Source organism: Pangasianodon hypophthalmus, chromosome 7, assembly GCF_027358585.1.
Source record: "Pangasianodon hypophthalmus isolate fPanHyp1 chromosome 7, fPanHyp1.pri, whole genome shotgun sequence".
Taxonomy (NCBI): Eukaryota; Metazoa; Chordata; class Actinopteri; order Siluriformes; family Pangasiidae; genus Pangasianodon; species Pangasianodon hypophthalmus.
This window is the reverse complement of record NC_069716.1, coordinates 26,739,017-26,751,420: the sequence shown is the minus strand read 5'-3', so window position 1 is coordinate 26,751,420 and position 12,404 is coordinate 26,739,017. Positions and strand designations below refer to the sequence as shown.

Below are 12,404 nucleotides of genomic sequence, written 5' to 3'. Positions count from 1 at the left end.
CAGCACGCACTGAAGTGTTTTTCTCTTATACCACAGCAATTTACCTGCAATTACAATGTTTCACTAATTAAAGAATGATACATTAAACCTTTTATCCATTTATAGTTACATTTAATGTTATGGAATGGCTGTGAGACAAGTTCCTGTTCTCACTTACGTTATAGCAGCTATAAACAGTCATTCCCTCAATAGCCTCGCTTTTTTTCTTTCTCTTGAAATTAATAAGAAACAAAATGCAGCTTGTCACATTACTGAGAAAATGGAAAGTACAAATTCCACTATCCTGAAGACTTTCCCATGACACTGGTGGCTCCTTCTTTAAATGGTAAATAAACATCTCCTTACAGAAAACTTACTGTCTTTTTGGTTAAATAATAGCACATTTTTAATGAGTTTAGTGTTAGACTTTATTGTTAGATTATTGTAGAGTGTTAGCCGTACAAGTCCCTGTATAGTTGTAACGACAACGTATAAGAACGAGTGTGTTCATATAAACCTGTCATATGCAGCTGCACTTCTGTCAGAGCTGCTGTTATAGAAAATGAATCAGTGCCATCTGACTAATCAGAATCGGGAATTCAACAGCATGGTGGTATAAATTTAGGTAGAAAGTTATAGCACTTGCATCTTTGCAAACATCTTTATCTTATGCTCAGGTTTGTTCTTGTCCAAATAAAGTCCAACAACCTCATGTGTCGTTCAAAATGTCATCAACATGGTTCACTGTGAATCTCACACTTCACCAAAAACCCAATGGGATTAGCTCACCAGCAGTCACAGCATAAATGCAGATTAAGTGTTCATGAAGTGTGCTGTGCTTCAGGTGATTAGAGAGATGGGAGAGACGTGAGCGAGCACACTTATGCTAAGGGCATGAATCCACACGTCAACGACCCAAGCATTCAAGTGTAGATCAAGTGTGTTTAATGAGCTGTTGCAGTGGTGGGTGGTAGAAAGTTAGTCAACCAACAGACAGTCTACCTCTGAAGTTCTAGCTCTGTTTAGCAAAACTACAAACTAAAATAACAGACAGATAGCAGGATGCTAAGATGCTTCTCTATCACATTTTTGGATGCTAGAATCTGTGCTGGAAAAGCAGGAGACGAAATGTATGACACAAATTTCTCTCACTATGTTTATTTTTGTTTAGCTTATTGTTGTTGATTAATTTTCTATAACAGCTGCTCTGACAGTAGTTCCAGCTGTAATTCAAATCACAGGTTTATATTAATGCATTCGTTTCTATAGTAACAGCTCATACACAGGGACTTGTTTGGCGGATAATCAAAGACTAATAATAAACAGATTAAGAAAGCATGATGTTATTTAACAAAGAAAAACATATAATTATTGATATGGTGAACGTCTGCTGTATGAGGAGAAGTTTATTTACTAGTTATGGAATGACTCTCCGGTGTCAGCACTTGCACTTCCGGCTTCTTAGTCACATGACAAGTTGTGTTTTTCTGCCTTATTAACTTCAAGAGACAGAAAAAAGAGAGGCTGGTGAGGGAACGACATTTTATAGCTGTTATAATGTAAGTAATAACAGGAAATTGTTCTTTAATAAACAAACAAACAAAAAAACTGTTAGCATTGGCAAATTGCTGTTGTGTAAGAGGAATATAATGCTTTGTGCTGTTATAGAAAAATAATCTACTTTGGGGTATTACCATCACACCACGCCAATCCAACGTGGATTGTTTTCCTATAACAGCATGCGCTGTTGTGTTTTATTCCTTACATATTTCCCATTCCTAGTCTGCTTACTTTCATGGGAACTCTTCAAGCAGGTCTAGAATGTAACAGTCCAAAGGCTTTTACGTCATAATTAGAACATGCAGGTACGTGACATTCCAAACACAGCTGTGTGTGTGTGTGTGTGTGTGTTAAAGCAAAGGGTTAAATCAAAGCTTTCAATGTTATATACACACTGAATCAACACCCCAGCAGTCTGAGCCTACCCACTCTGTGCATTAAACACTTTTTCTCCAGAACAATAGCAGAATTGAAACAGCCATCATGGCACTCAGTCATACTGCCTTAAATCACAGCCCTGATCCTTTCACTGCGTTGTGTGCGTCTCAGATATCAAAGGTCCTCCGCTACCCTCAAATAATGCACTTCCATCTCTTTCAGCTTGAGACATGAAAGTGAATCCCACACTCCCCCTCATCATTCTCACTCCTAGGCAGACTGCTTGAAAAGACAGTCCATCATAAACTTTCATTTCATCCCATGCCCTTTCTTCTTAAGCTGAGGCTGAGCTTCCTGGCATGTATAGAAAGTGTTTATTCAGCTAAGCATTCATGTTTACTTAGAAAGCTTTTCTCCCATCCTTTAAGCAACCTTGCTTTTTCTTTGGGTCTATTTTAAACAACGTGGCTCCATCACCCTGAAAAATGACTCAAGCTCAGTCTGGTTGGTGTTTGCTATTGGACGTTCCATATGCCATGACAGAAATGACTCATTTTGACCAGTCTCACAGTATAGCTATAACTTTTTTTTTTTTTTTTTTTTTTTACATGAGAACAAAGTGGCCAAAACTGATTTCCAAAATTTAACTGATTTCCCAAAGACTTTAATAAACAAGCTTCTGAGCTTTCTTATTTAGATTTGGCTAAAGGAGAAAACAAACTCTCGGAGTCTCCTTATTAATCCATGAACATTAAAAAAACTACTGAATGAATACCAGTTCATTCATTTTAAGTTTAACCTTCAACATTCTGTCTATGTATGTGTCTCATTGAAAATTATCAGACTGACACCTAAAATGCATGATTTTAAAAGCAGCAAACAGGAAGTGGAATTGAAATGAGGCTACCACTGGATAATTTTTTTTTTTTTTCATGAAAGACTGGCTGCTGCTTGTTCACAGACTCAGGGGGAACATGATTCTGAGAAAGTGCTTTAAGCACTACGTAGGCAGAGGCAAGAAATAAACAGTTGGTCGAGTCACTGCGGAACAGAGAGCCTGCCAGGTTTCCCACACACACGCCTGTCATTACCAATGCCGTCCTGCCATACAGAGAGCGTCTGCGACTAAGTGGGTGAAGACATCATTCAAAAAGAAAGGACCTGAATCCTTCCAAAAACTGTTCAGAATCCATTTCTGAGGAGAAGTGACTCAGAAGAGCTTTCTAGTAACTACTTAATGGCTAGCAAACAGTGATAAACAGTGGTTGGTCTGTTCAAGGAATTTGTGTGGTACTCGGCAGGCTAGTTTTATAGGCTAAATGACTTTGTTAATGGCTATTCTCTGTCAAAAATCCTCCCTTAATCCAGTAAATCCATTAAGCCTAATCTGCCTGGCCTAATCCATGACTAAAACCCACTTTCATACATTTAAATGCAAGCAACACATTTAAATTTCAATCCATTAATGTGAACTGAGAACACGCTAATCCATGTGCAAGAGTTGATAGCTCTGGAAATGTTTCACCACAGCAAATACAAAACTTTTTGGTCATCTCCACTATGTTAATTACTTTGGTTAATGGTTTCCTTCATTACCCACAATGCCATTTAACTACCTGCTGATGGTGGCATCAGTGGGAATTAGCCCTTGCTTCATATCTACTACCTCCAACTACATCGCACAGCTGCATTGCATTTTGGGACTTTGAGTCCAAGGTATACACCAACTTCTATCTCTCCACTGGATTTCTCATTAATGCGTCATTGAACGTCGCTGAAAAATGGTGAATGAGAAGCTCTTGCTCTTTTGTTCTTGGGAGCTAACAGAAAAACCTGATCATGATTTTTTTTTTCTGTTAATCTCCAGCTACCAATGTCCCCATGTGACATCAGCATGCCACAGAACCGCTAATTTTTCACAGAAATAAAGGTACAGCATCTACCAACAAATTCTTTAAGCACAACACACATATTTCAGTATAAACACTTATTGTGTTTCAGGGTGGAGTCTTCCTTTAAACATCACTTGATAATATGCAAGGAGATGCTGCACTATGTGCATAGGTGTGTGTGTAGGTGACGTGCCAAAACCAACAGACTGGCCGAACTTCCATCATCTGGATTCGTTCGCCTTGAGCCAGCCATTACAGAGACACTGGCTGAGTGGACTCTGACCTTGAGACCATGGGAGGGTTATGAAATACTTTTGTGCTTCCCAGACACATTGACATTTCTAGTAAAAGAGATAAAGAGCATAGCTGAGTTCCTGTTGTGAGTTATAATTACTCAATTAGGAAAATTCCAGAAAGAGGCCATTTGTTGTCTGTCGAGCAGAAGTGGGTTTATGTGCAGTGGCAGATATATTGAGCAGAGTGAATTACAACTGAATACTTAAATTAAAAATGACCGGTTTATAAACCTTGTTTCTTCAAGAATTCACATTTCTCCAGTATGGAAATTCTTCCATCTGATTTTTTAAATGTAGGCCACCATGCATGAATGGATTGGGGGAAAAAAATAACATGAACTGGTAATATCATGTTGTATTATATCTGTCTCTAACCTGAGCTGTCTAAACACTGTCTCTGGTCTTTTATTATACAAAAAACATGCAATCTCAGAAAAGAAAGAGTTCAGTGATGCGGACATGGAAGCCCATTACAGTATGATGCAGACATCAAGTGAAAAAATATCAATTATGGATGTGACCAGATACAAGGCATTATTAAGTATAAACAGATAATGTGTTCTAAATAGATACAAATACGAAAAGGAGGTGCACTATTCTTTTTTTTTTTTGGCCAGAAATGTTCACAGGGTATCTGGTTGAAGTTAGAGTTGTGCATTGGGGCTGGGATCCTGCGGGACTCAACAAGAATCATGCAAACAGCAGGTTTTGATTTTCACACGTGAGTAAACAAGTGGTCAGATGAGGCTTGTGAAACAAACAAAGACCATTCACAGCATCCTTAGTAACTGCCTTGTCCCTGCCTGCCATCGCATCCCTACCCCACATAGTAATGAATTTAAATTTTAAAGTCATTTAGTCAAAATGTGAAAATTTGACATCATATGTCATGCATTAAAAAGGTTGACTTTACAACATTCATCTTGTTGTGTTAGCCATTGATGGAATGTAGATGTGTTCAGGGTGTGCACATGACAATTACCATCATTTATTCATTGCTTTACAACATTACCAACTCAAAGAATAAAAAAAGCTCTCCTCGCCCTGTGGTCTCAGATAAAAGAGTAAAGCATTTCCTCTCAGTTACATCATCTTAATCAGGAATACTTGCAGCCTGGAAGTTGCTCTGAACGAGAAAGTGATGCATTTGGTTTGGTAGTAAGGAAGAAGACTTTTCATTAATGGCTGTGTGTGTATGGTTGTGTGTACAGATATTTAGAGTATCCTTGTGCACAAGAACAAAGGTTTCTCCAAGCTCAGACAAGAAGATGAGTCCTGGAATGAGGACACACATAATTTTCCATTCTGACTCCAAGTATTTTAAAACAATGGTAATTTTTTTTTAATTATATAAAGGAATTCAAATAATTTTGTCACATTTAAAATACAGGTAATACATCTTTCTATGAAAAAAGTAGCTATGATAGAGAGTCCTTTCATGGCTATTATTGCATGCATGTCTAGACTTCCGAAATAAAAAAACTGTCCTGTGACTCATAATTCCTGCCCTGGAGAATGGAAATGGGAGCAAATATAAAACCTACTGGTGAGGTGCGGCTCATTAACCAAACCTGATGACTTCACCAAAGGAAAAAAGCTGACTAAGCGCATTACGTTTTCATGACATTGATTGTATCTCAATAGCTCCCGTGACCAACCAGGGCATGCTAACTTCTCTTCGTTTTTCATCAGATGCTTTGATCAATACAGCAAGTTAATGTAGTAAAAACTTGCTTGTACTTCTATAAGTAATTTTATCAACTCTGACCAGGATAAAGTGGTTTATCCTGAAGATGAATGTATGTTGACATTTAACTGTAAGTTAACAAACCTAACATTCAAGACTCTGGTTTTGGTCGGTCAGGGATACTGTGTGGTGTATTTAACCTTAAGAATGAAATTAGCACATTGACATTAAATAACATTTAGGTTGCTTAAGTGATTTGTGCAAGAGGAGAGAAAATAAACCAGTCAAACGAGTCCAAATGACCCACTCAGCACTTTCTGGTGGTATCTTGCATTATCAGCAATCTTGCATTATCAGCATTCTTGGTCAGATCACTAAAGTATTAATAATAGGTATTTAATAAATCAACACATATCCGCTTCTTGTGGAGATTTTTTATGACAAAAATAAATAAGGCTCAATTATCAATTCCAAGGTCAGTTTTTCTATTTATAATTTCCTATTCCTTTTTTTTTTGTCTCCCCAATTTGGTCATTTACCAATTCCCACCAGCCAGCTCTCTCCTATCGCTCAAGAGCTACCAGCTGGGGAGGGTGAAGGTGAAGACGTGCTTCTGCTGAGACACGTGAAGCCAAGCAACCACATATTTTTTAACTGAAGCGTCAAAGGGCAGGACACAGTCGAGGGAACCACTATCTTCCCTCTTCCACATACATAAGCTCACAGGCACTCATCACTGGCTAGAGTTGTTGTGATTGACAGGGGAGAGAGAGTATGCCCCTCCCACCCAAACAGCACAGCCAGTTTTGCTTTCTTGACTCCTGGCAAGAAATTATTTTATAACAAACATATACATATAATAAAGGTTAACACACCATTTCTAGTCATTTCATGTCCTACAGATTTAGAAGCACTTGTCCAAAACGTAACGCTAAATGCTTAACTTTTACTACATCTACAATATCTACTTAGCCATATTTACTACAATATTTACTTAGAAAACCTTGTGTTCGCTACCTAGCAATGGATGTGAGACAGAAAAAAAAAAAAATTGAAATGACCAACCGTACAGCTATGTTGTCGGGAAACATTAAAGACACAAAAGCATTTCTCATACCTGGCAGCCTTCTTACCAGCAGGTGTGTGTAAACAGTTACGAGTGCAAATAAGACGTAGAGGTAATATAAAAGTGTGAATTTACCTATTTTTGCAAAAAACAATCGGGGATAATTGATATTTCACCACTTTTTGTAATATTTTTTATTGACGTGAACATAACCTGTGTAATATAAATATGAAGGAGAGTATAACAGATGCACCAAAAAGTAAATTTTCCAAATCCACAATAAATAAATAAATAAATTCCAGTTTAAGTAGAATTTGAAAACCAGTCACAATTTAAAATTTAGAATATATAAAATATATATTACACTGACAAAAAAAAATACACCTTAAAAATTGTCTACTTGTTTTTTGTTTTTTGTTTTTTTAGTTTTGCTCAGCTGAAAAAAGTGTAAGACATAAAAGGTTATTTATTTCCAGTATAGAAAAAACTTTACTTGCAACAACTTGACCCAATTTTTTTAGTTTGATCCAATATTCATTTTGTTTTCAGTGTAGCCAGATTATGTTCAGCTCATTAACAAGGTCAAATAAATGTGAAAACTGGACTGAGTGGTACATAGTAAAAAAGGACGTCTCCAAGTGGGATCCACAAAACGTACGTATACAAAGAACCCCTTCAGGCAGTGGTTCTCAAAGTGAGGTCCGGGGATCCCTGGGAGATCATGAAGCATAGTCAGGGTGTGTGGTGAAATTATCAAGTGACCCACCATTATATTATATAAAATAATTATATTCATTTGATTTGAATAGATTTGATCCAAAAACAAGTCTTATAGATTACAGATGTAGATTAGAGGTGTTAGTGGAAAGTTCAGGAATAAAACAGAAAACTGTTTTGAATAAACAGCCAAAATAGTCTATTATTGTACACATTTAAATAAAGGACCTTGTATGGATAGTTGAACAGAAACATATCTATATCTGAGGTGGTCTGTAGAGTTTATTTTACAGTTAAAGGTTCCTTAACTGAAAAGTTTGAGAAGCCCTGCACTAGGGAACCTTCGAAGAACCATTTTTTTAAAGAGTGTAGTGAATATGACATCATTTTGGTAAAGACAGTAAGTGATATCTTTGAGAAATACAGGATATTTCAGTCACAGTCCTGTGTTTCACACAGCAGGAGTCCAGAAAACAGCGCCTAATGCTGACACAGAAGCTAAAGCTGAATGAAAATATGAGCTGCTGAAGAGGTGGAGAAGGAGAAGGAGAAGGAAAAGAGATCAACTTCTGTCTACACTCAAGTTCTCCGAGCTTGTCTTTGCTCACATATCCTACATGAATAACATTCCTGTGGTCACTGCACTCCTTCTACACCTCTCAGATGCTGGCTGTCCACAACACTATACCTATTAACCTATAAAAGAAGCTTTATTGCAGTTTCAGTCATCAGTAAAACACTAACAAGGCGTAAAAAAGGCGGAGGTTGATTTCTTTGGAGAAGTTTCACGGTACTTACGCATTCCTCCAGAGCCCCGAACTCAGAGAAACAGCGCTTCTGAAGAAAACGGCGACACAAAGGCTTTGAGGAGAGCAGAAATGAAGAGCAGGGGATAGCTCATGCCTTGTCCGCGTCCCTGTGAGCTCCACAGCGGCTTGCTTTCCTCTCCCGAGCCGCTCTCTGCTCCTGGTTTATGGGAAGAGACTCCGCCGTGACGCCACCGTGAATAAAGCCGACAGGGCTGTGTCCAAACCCGCATACTAACACACTAAACAGTGTGGGGAAAACTAGAGTAGAACGCCACCTGTGGTCACTATGGTTACCTAAGGTGGCGCACTAATTTGGCTTACTATTTAGTAAAGTAGTAGACTAGTATAGTAGTAGTGTGGGAAGTAACACGGTAACACTGTACACGGGAAAAGAGGTCAAAGCACGCATTGTGAAACTCACGTCTCTCTCTCTCTCTCTCTCTCTCTCTCTCTGTGTGTTTTCTGTTCGGTACTTACTAATGAATGTATTGTTCATGGGTAATACTCTGATTTTATACCATGATTATTACAAATTTCATGTTAAAATGAGCTAAAATAACGTTTTGGGAAATCCCACGAAGTTTCTCTAAGTGTGTCCCACAAAACCAAACACTGCAACACATCATACAATTCTGAAATGTAAAGAATCGTGTCTTACCACATTGTCAAAGAAAAAAACATTTTTAATGACATGTTTGGGACACATATTTTCATTGGGTTAAGTCTAGAAAAGGTATTGTAACTCAAATAACTACTCTTTACAACCGTGGTGAGCAGAAAAGCATCTCCGAACGCAGAAGATAACAGTGGACACAGGCTTACCGAAACTGGACAGTCTGCGTTTTCCCCAATCTTCAACTGTCCAGATTTGGTGAACCTATGGTTATCTGAGTTAAAAGCAAAGTGTTTCCGCTCACAGAACTGCTTCTCACTCATTGTTTTTTGTTTTTTTACACCATTCTGTGTAAACTCTAGAGACTGTTGTGTTGTGTGAAAATCCCAGGAGATCAGCAGTTTCTAAAATACTCAAACCAGCCCGTCTGGCACCAACAACCATGCCACAGTCAAAGTCACTGAGATCACATTTCATATTTTTTTACCCCATTCTGATGTTTGAGACATATAGAGCTTGTATTAAAGAGAGAGAGAAAGAGAAGAAAAAAAAACATTTGCTTGCATAAGCAACAGCAGACATGCACCAGGAAGGTTCACAGTACTCATTTTATGTTAACATGACTCACCAGACAGGCTGAGCACGCCATTAATGAGTTGTGATTAAACTGAATACATAATACAGTGTCATCTAAATGCGAAGAGGCTGGGAGTCTGGAGATGGGAAGCTCTGGCTCAGCTGGAACAGCTGTTGGATGACGTTTGCCTGGGTGAAATAGAAGAGAGGTCTGAAAGGGGGCTTATTGCAGAATCTGGACCTCATTTCTTCCACTTCACCTCAAGCAACGTGAACTGCACCCATACCAGGAACCTGAAACATTTGCAAACACAATTGCTTTTTTTTTTGCTCCATTTTCCCCCAGAGATTTCTGAGAACAGCTTGGAAACAGCGTATCAGCACTTGGGACACTGAGCAAACATTGCACCTGTTTCTTTTTTTCCCCCTGTGGAAAAAAAAAAATTGGAACATCCTAAAAAACTAAATAAATCATCCTGAACCTTCTTCCCATCTCAGTTTCCAAACACAACTGGGATAAAGCAGTGTGTGCATGTAATGCTAATGTAAAAACTTTAAATACTCCAAAAAAAGAAGCAGATTTTAAAGTTTTAAACTACTTTTGTAAGTTCGATGTGACTGCTGTACACTGAACATTGTCTGTTATTTGCTTGCTTGTAAGTTGCTCTTCTATAACATGCATGTGCAATCACTGGCCACTTTGATAGGAACACCTGTATACTTGATTATTCCAATTATCCAATTAGCCAGCCATGCATAACATCATGCAGATACAGGTCAAGAGCTTCACATCAAAAATCGGAAGCACATCTGTTTCAATGTCTTTGACATCTTCGACGTGTTGTGTGTTCCGACATGCTTTTCTGCTCACCACAGTTGTAAAGAATGGTTATTTGAGTTACTGTAGCCTTTTTGTCAGCTTGAACCAGTCTGGTCATTCTGCGCCAACTCTAGAGACTGACTTAAGTGAAAATCAGCAGTTTCCATCAATCATAAGCATTAACTGAAGCTCTTGACCTGTATCTGCATGAGTTTATGCATTTCGCTGCTGTCACACGATTGGCTGATTGGATAATTGCATGAACGTGCAGGTGTACAGGTGTGAAACAAAAAAAATCCAGTGAGTGTCAGTTTCATAGGCAGAAACACCTTGAGGTCAGAGGAGACTGATCAGACTGGGTCAAGCTGACAGGAAGCCTACAATAACTCAAATAACCACTCTTTACACCATGGTGAGCAGAAAAGCATCTCAGAATACACAGTACACATTGAACCTTGAAGCAGATGGGCTACACTGGGTTCCACTCCTGTCAGCCAAGAACAGGGATCCGAGGCTACCATGGGCACAGGCTTACCCAAAACTGGACAGGTGAAGATTGGTAAAAGACCAGGTGGTGTTTTTTTTTCTCTTCAATCTTCTGCCTATGCCTTGCTGCCTATTTTTTTACAAGCCTCAGATTTCTGTTCTTGGTTGACAGGAGTGGACCTTTTCAGAATCAGGACTTCAACAGCACTGTGATGTTCTAGTTGTGAGTCCTGGCTATGTAAAACTGACGTAGTTATAAAAACAAACATTTTAGTAGACCAGCATCTGTTTCCTCTTGCTTATCTGCTGTTTGTGAAGCATACACATCCTGGCACCATAAAGTACTTTACCTTCTTACTGTCAGTGGAAAATATTTTTACGTACTGGTACAGTAATCTAAAAAACAGGATAAAGTGTTTTATGAACTGCATTTACAAAATGCATTACAGGCATTTGTGGGTGAAATGTTATTGTATTTTATCATGAATATATCATTTTGCAATGAAAAAAATAACCAGGAAGTTTATCATGTACAGGGACACTTAGATTAAGTTACAGTATCAGTGTCTGTTAAGGACGTAACCTAGAAATAAAAAGACAATAAAAAAGGGGAAAAAGGAACTAATTACATTTTAATTCCAAATGAAAACTATAGATGGTTATACTTCAGGTTATAAAAAGAGAATAAAACAGCAGGTCATCCTTTACAGAGAGCAAGTCTGGCCTTTAATTGGCATCTATTATAAAAACACATGCTAAATCACTTAGACCACTCAGTGATTTACAAGCTCACATGGTCAGTGTCACTTGACATATGAGATCAGCAACTTGGACTTTTTCAGTGTTACTGGTGCATTAGCACTGCGCCCCCTGGTGGTCAGTAAGAGGCCACAGGTCACTGACTGCAATGCAGCACAGAAAAAACTGCTCGTCATCACACAAAGTTCTCTTAAGGAGCACTCTGGAGAGTCACTCCTAACTTTCCCTGAACCATGAGATAACAAAAAACACATTCCCTTAGGTTTAAGTTCAACTTCTCTAACGACAGACTCATGACTCTGTATATACAGCAAGACACTACAGGTGAACAGGGTAATTTTTTGCAACAATAAATAACATAATTCATCTTTGCCAGGTATTTTTTTTGCATTGGAACTAGAAATGGCACTGACCCAATACCCAGAATCAGTACTGGGCTGATACTAGCAAAAATTATCAATTTCATCTGATCCTTTAACAAATGGAAAAGATTGGAAGTGTTTACATAGGTATAAAAAGCCTTGGTTGTACTTTTAGGATTGATTTATATTATATTTATACTTTGTTATATTTATTATAGTTTATATTTAACAGTAATTTTTCAAAGAAAAAATATCAGTTGGGTATCGATCGGCTAATAATCAAGGATTCAGTATCAGCATTGGAAAAGAAACAGTATCATGCTAATCAGAACATTTTTCTTTTTCTTTCTTTTTTTTTTTAATTCAAATGAGGCTTTTGGTTTTTCAAATGAAATATGTGCACA

General features: G+C 38.0%; 1 protein-coding gene across 3 annotated transcripts in view; it reads right to left on the bottom strand.

Moving 5' to 3' along the window:
- Positions 1-8,841, bottom strand: part of LOC113546670 (solute carrier family 45 member 3) — a 34,846-nt gene extending 26,005 nt beyond the window's left edge. For all 3 annotated transcript variants that reach the window (XM_053235505.1, XM_053235506.1, XM_026946642.3), the window contains exon 1: positions 8,374-8,841. The gene's annotated coding sequence lies outside the window, so the exon portion shown is untranslated. The remainder of the gene's footprint in view (positions 1-8,373) is intronic.
- Positions 8,842-12,404: the final 3,563 nt, after the last annotated feature.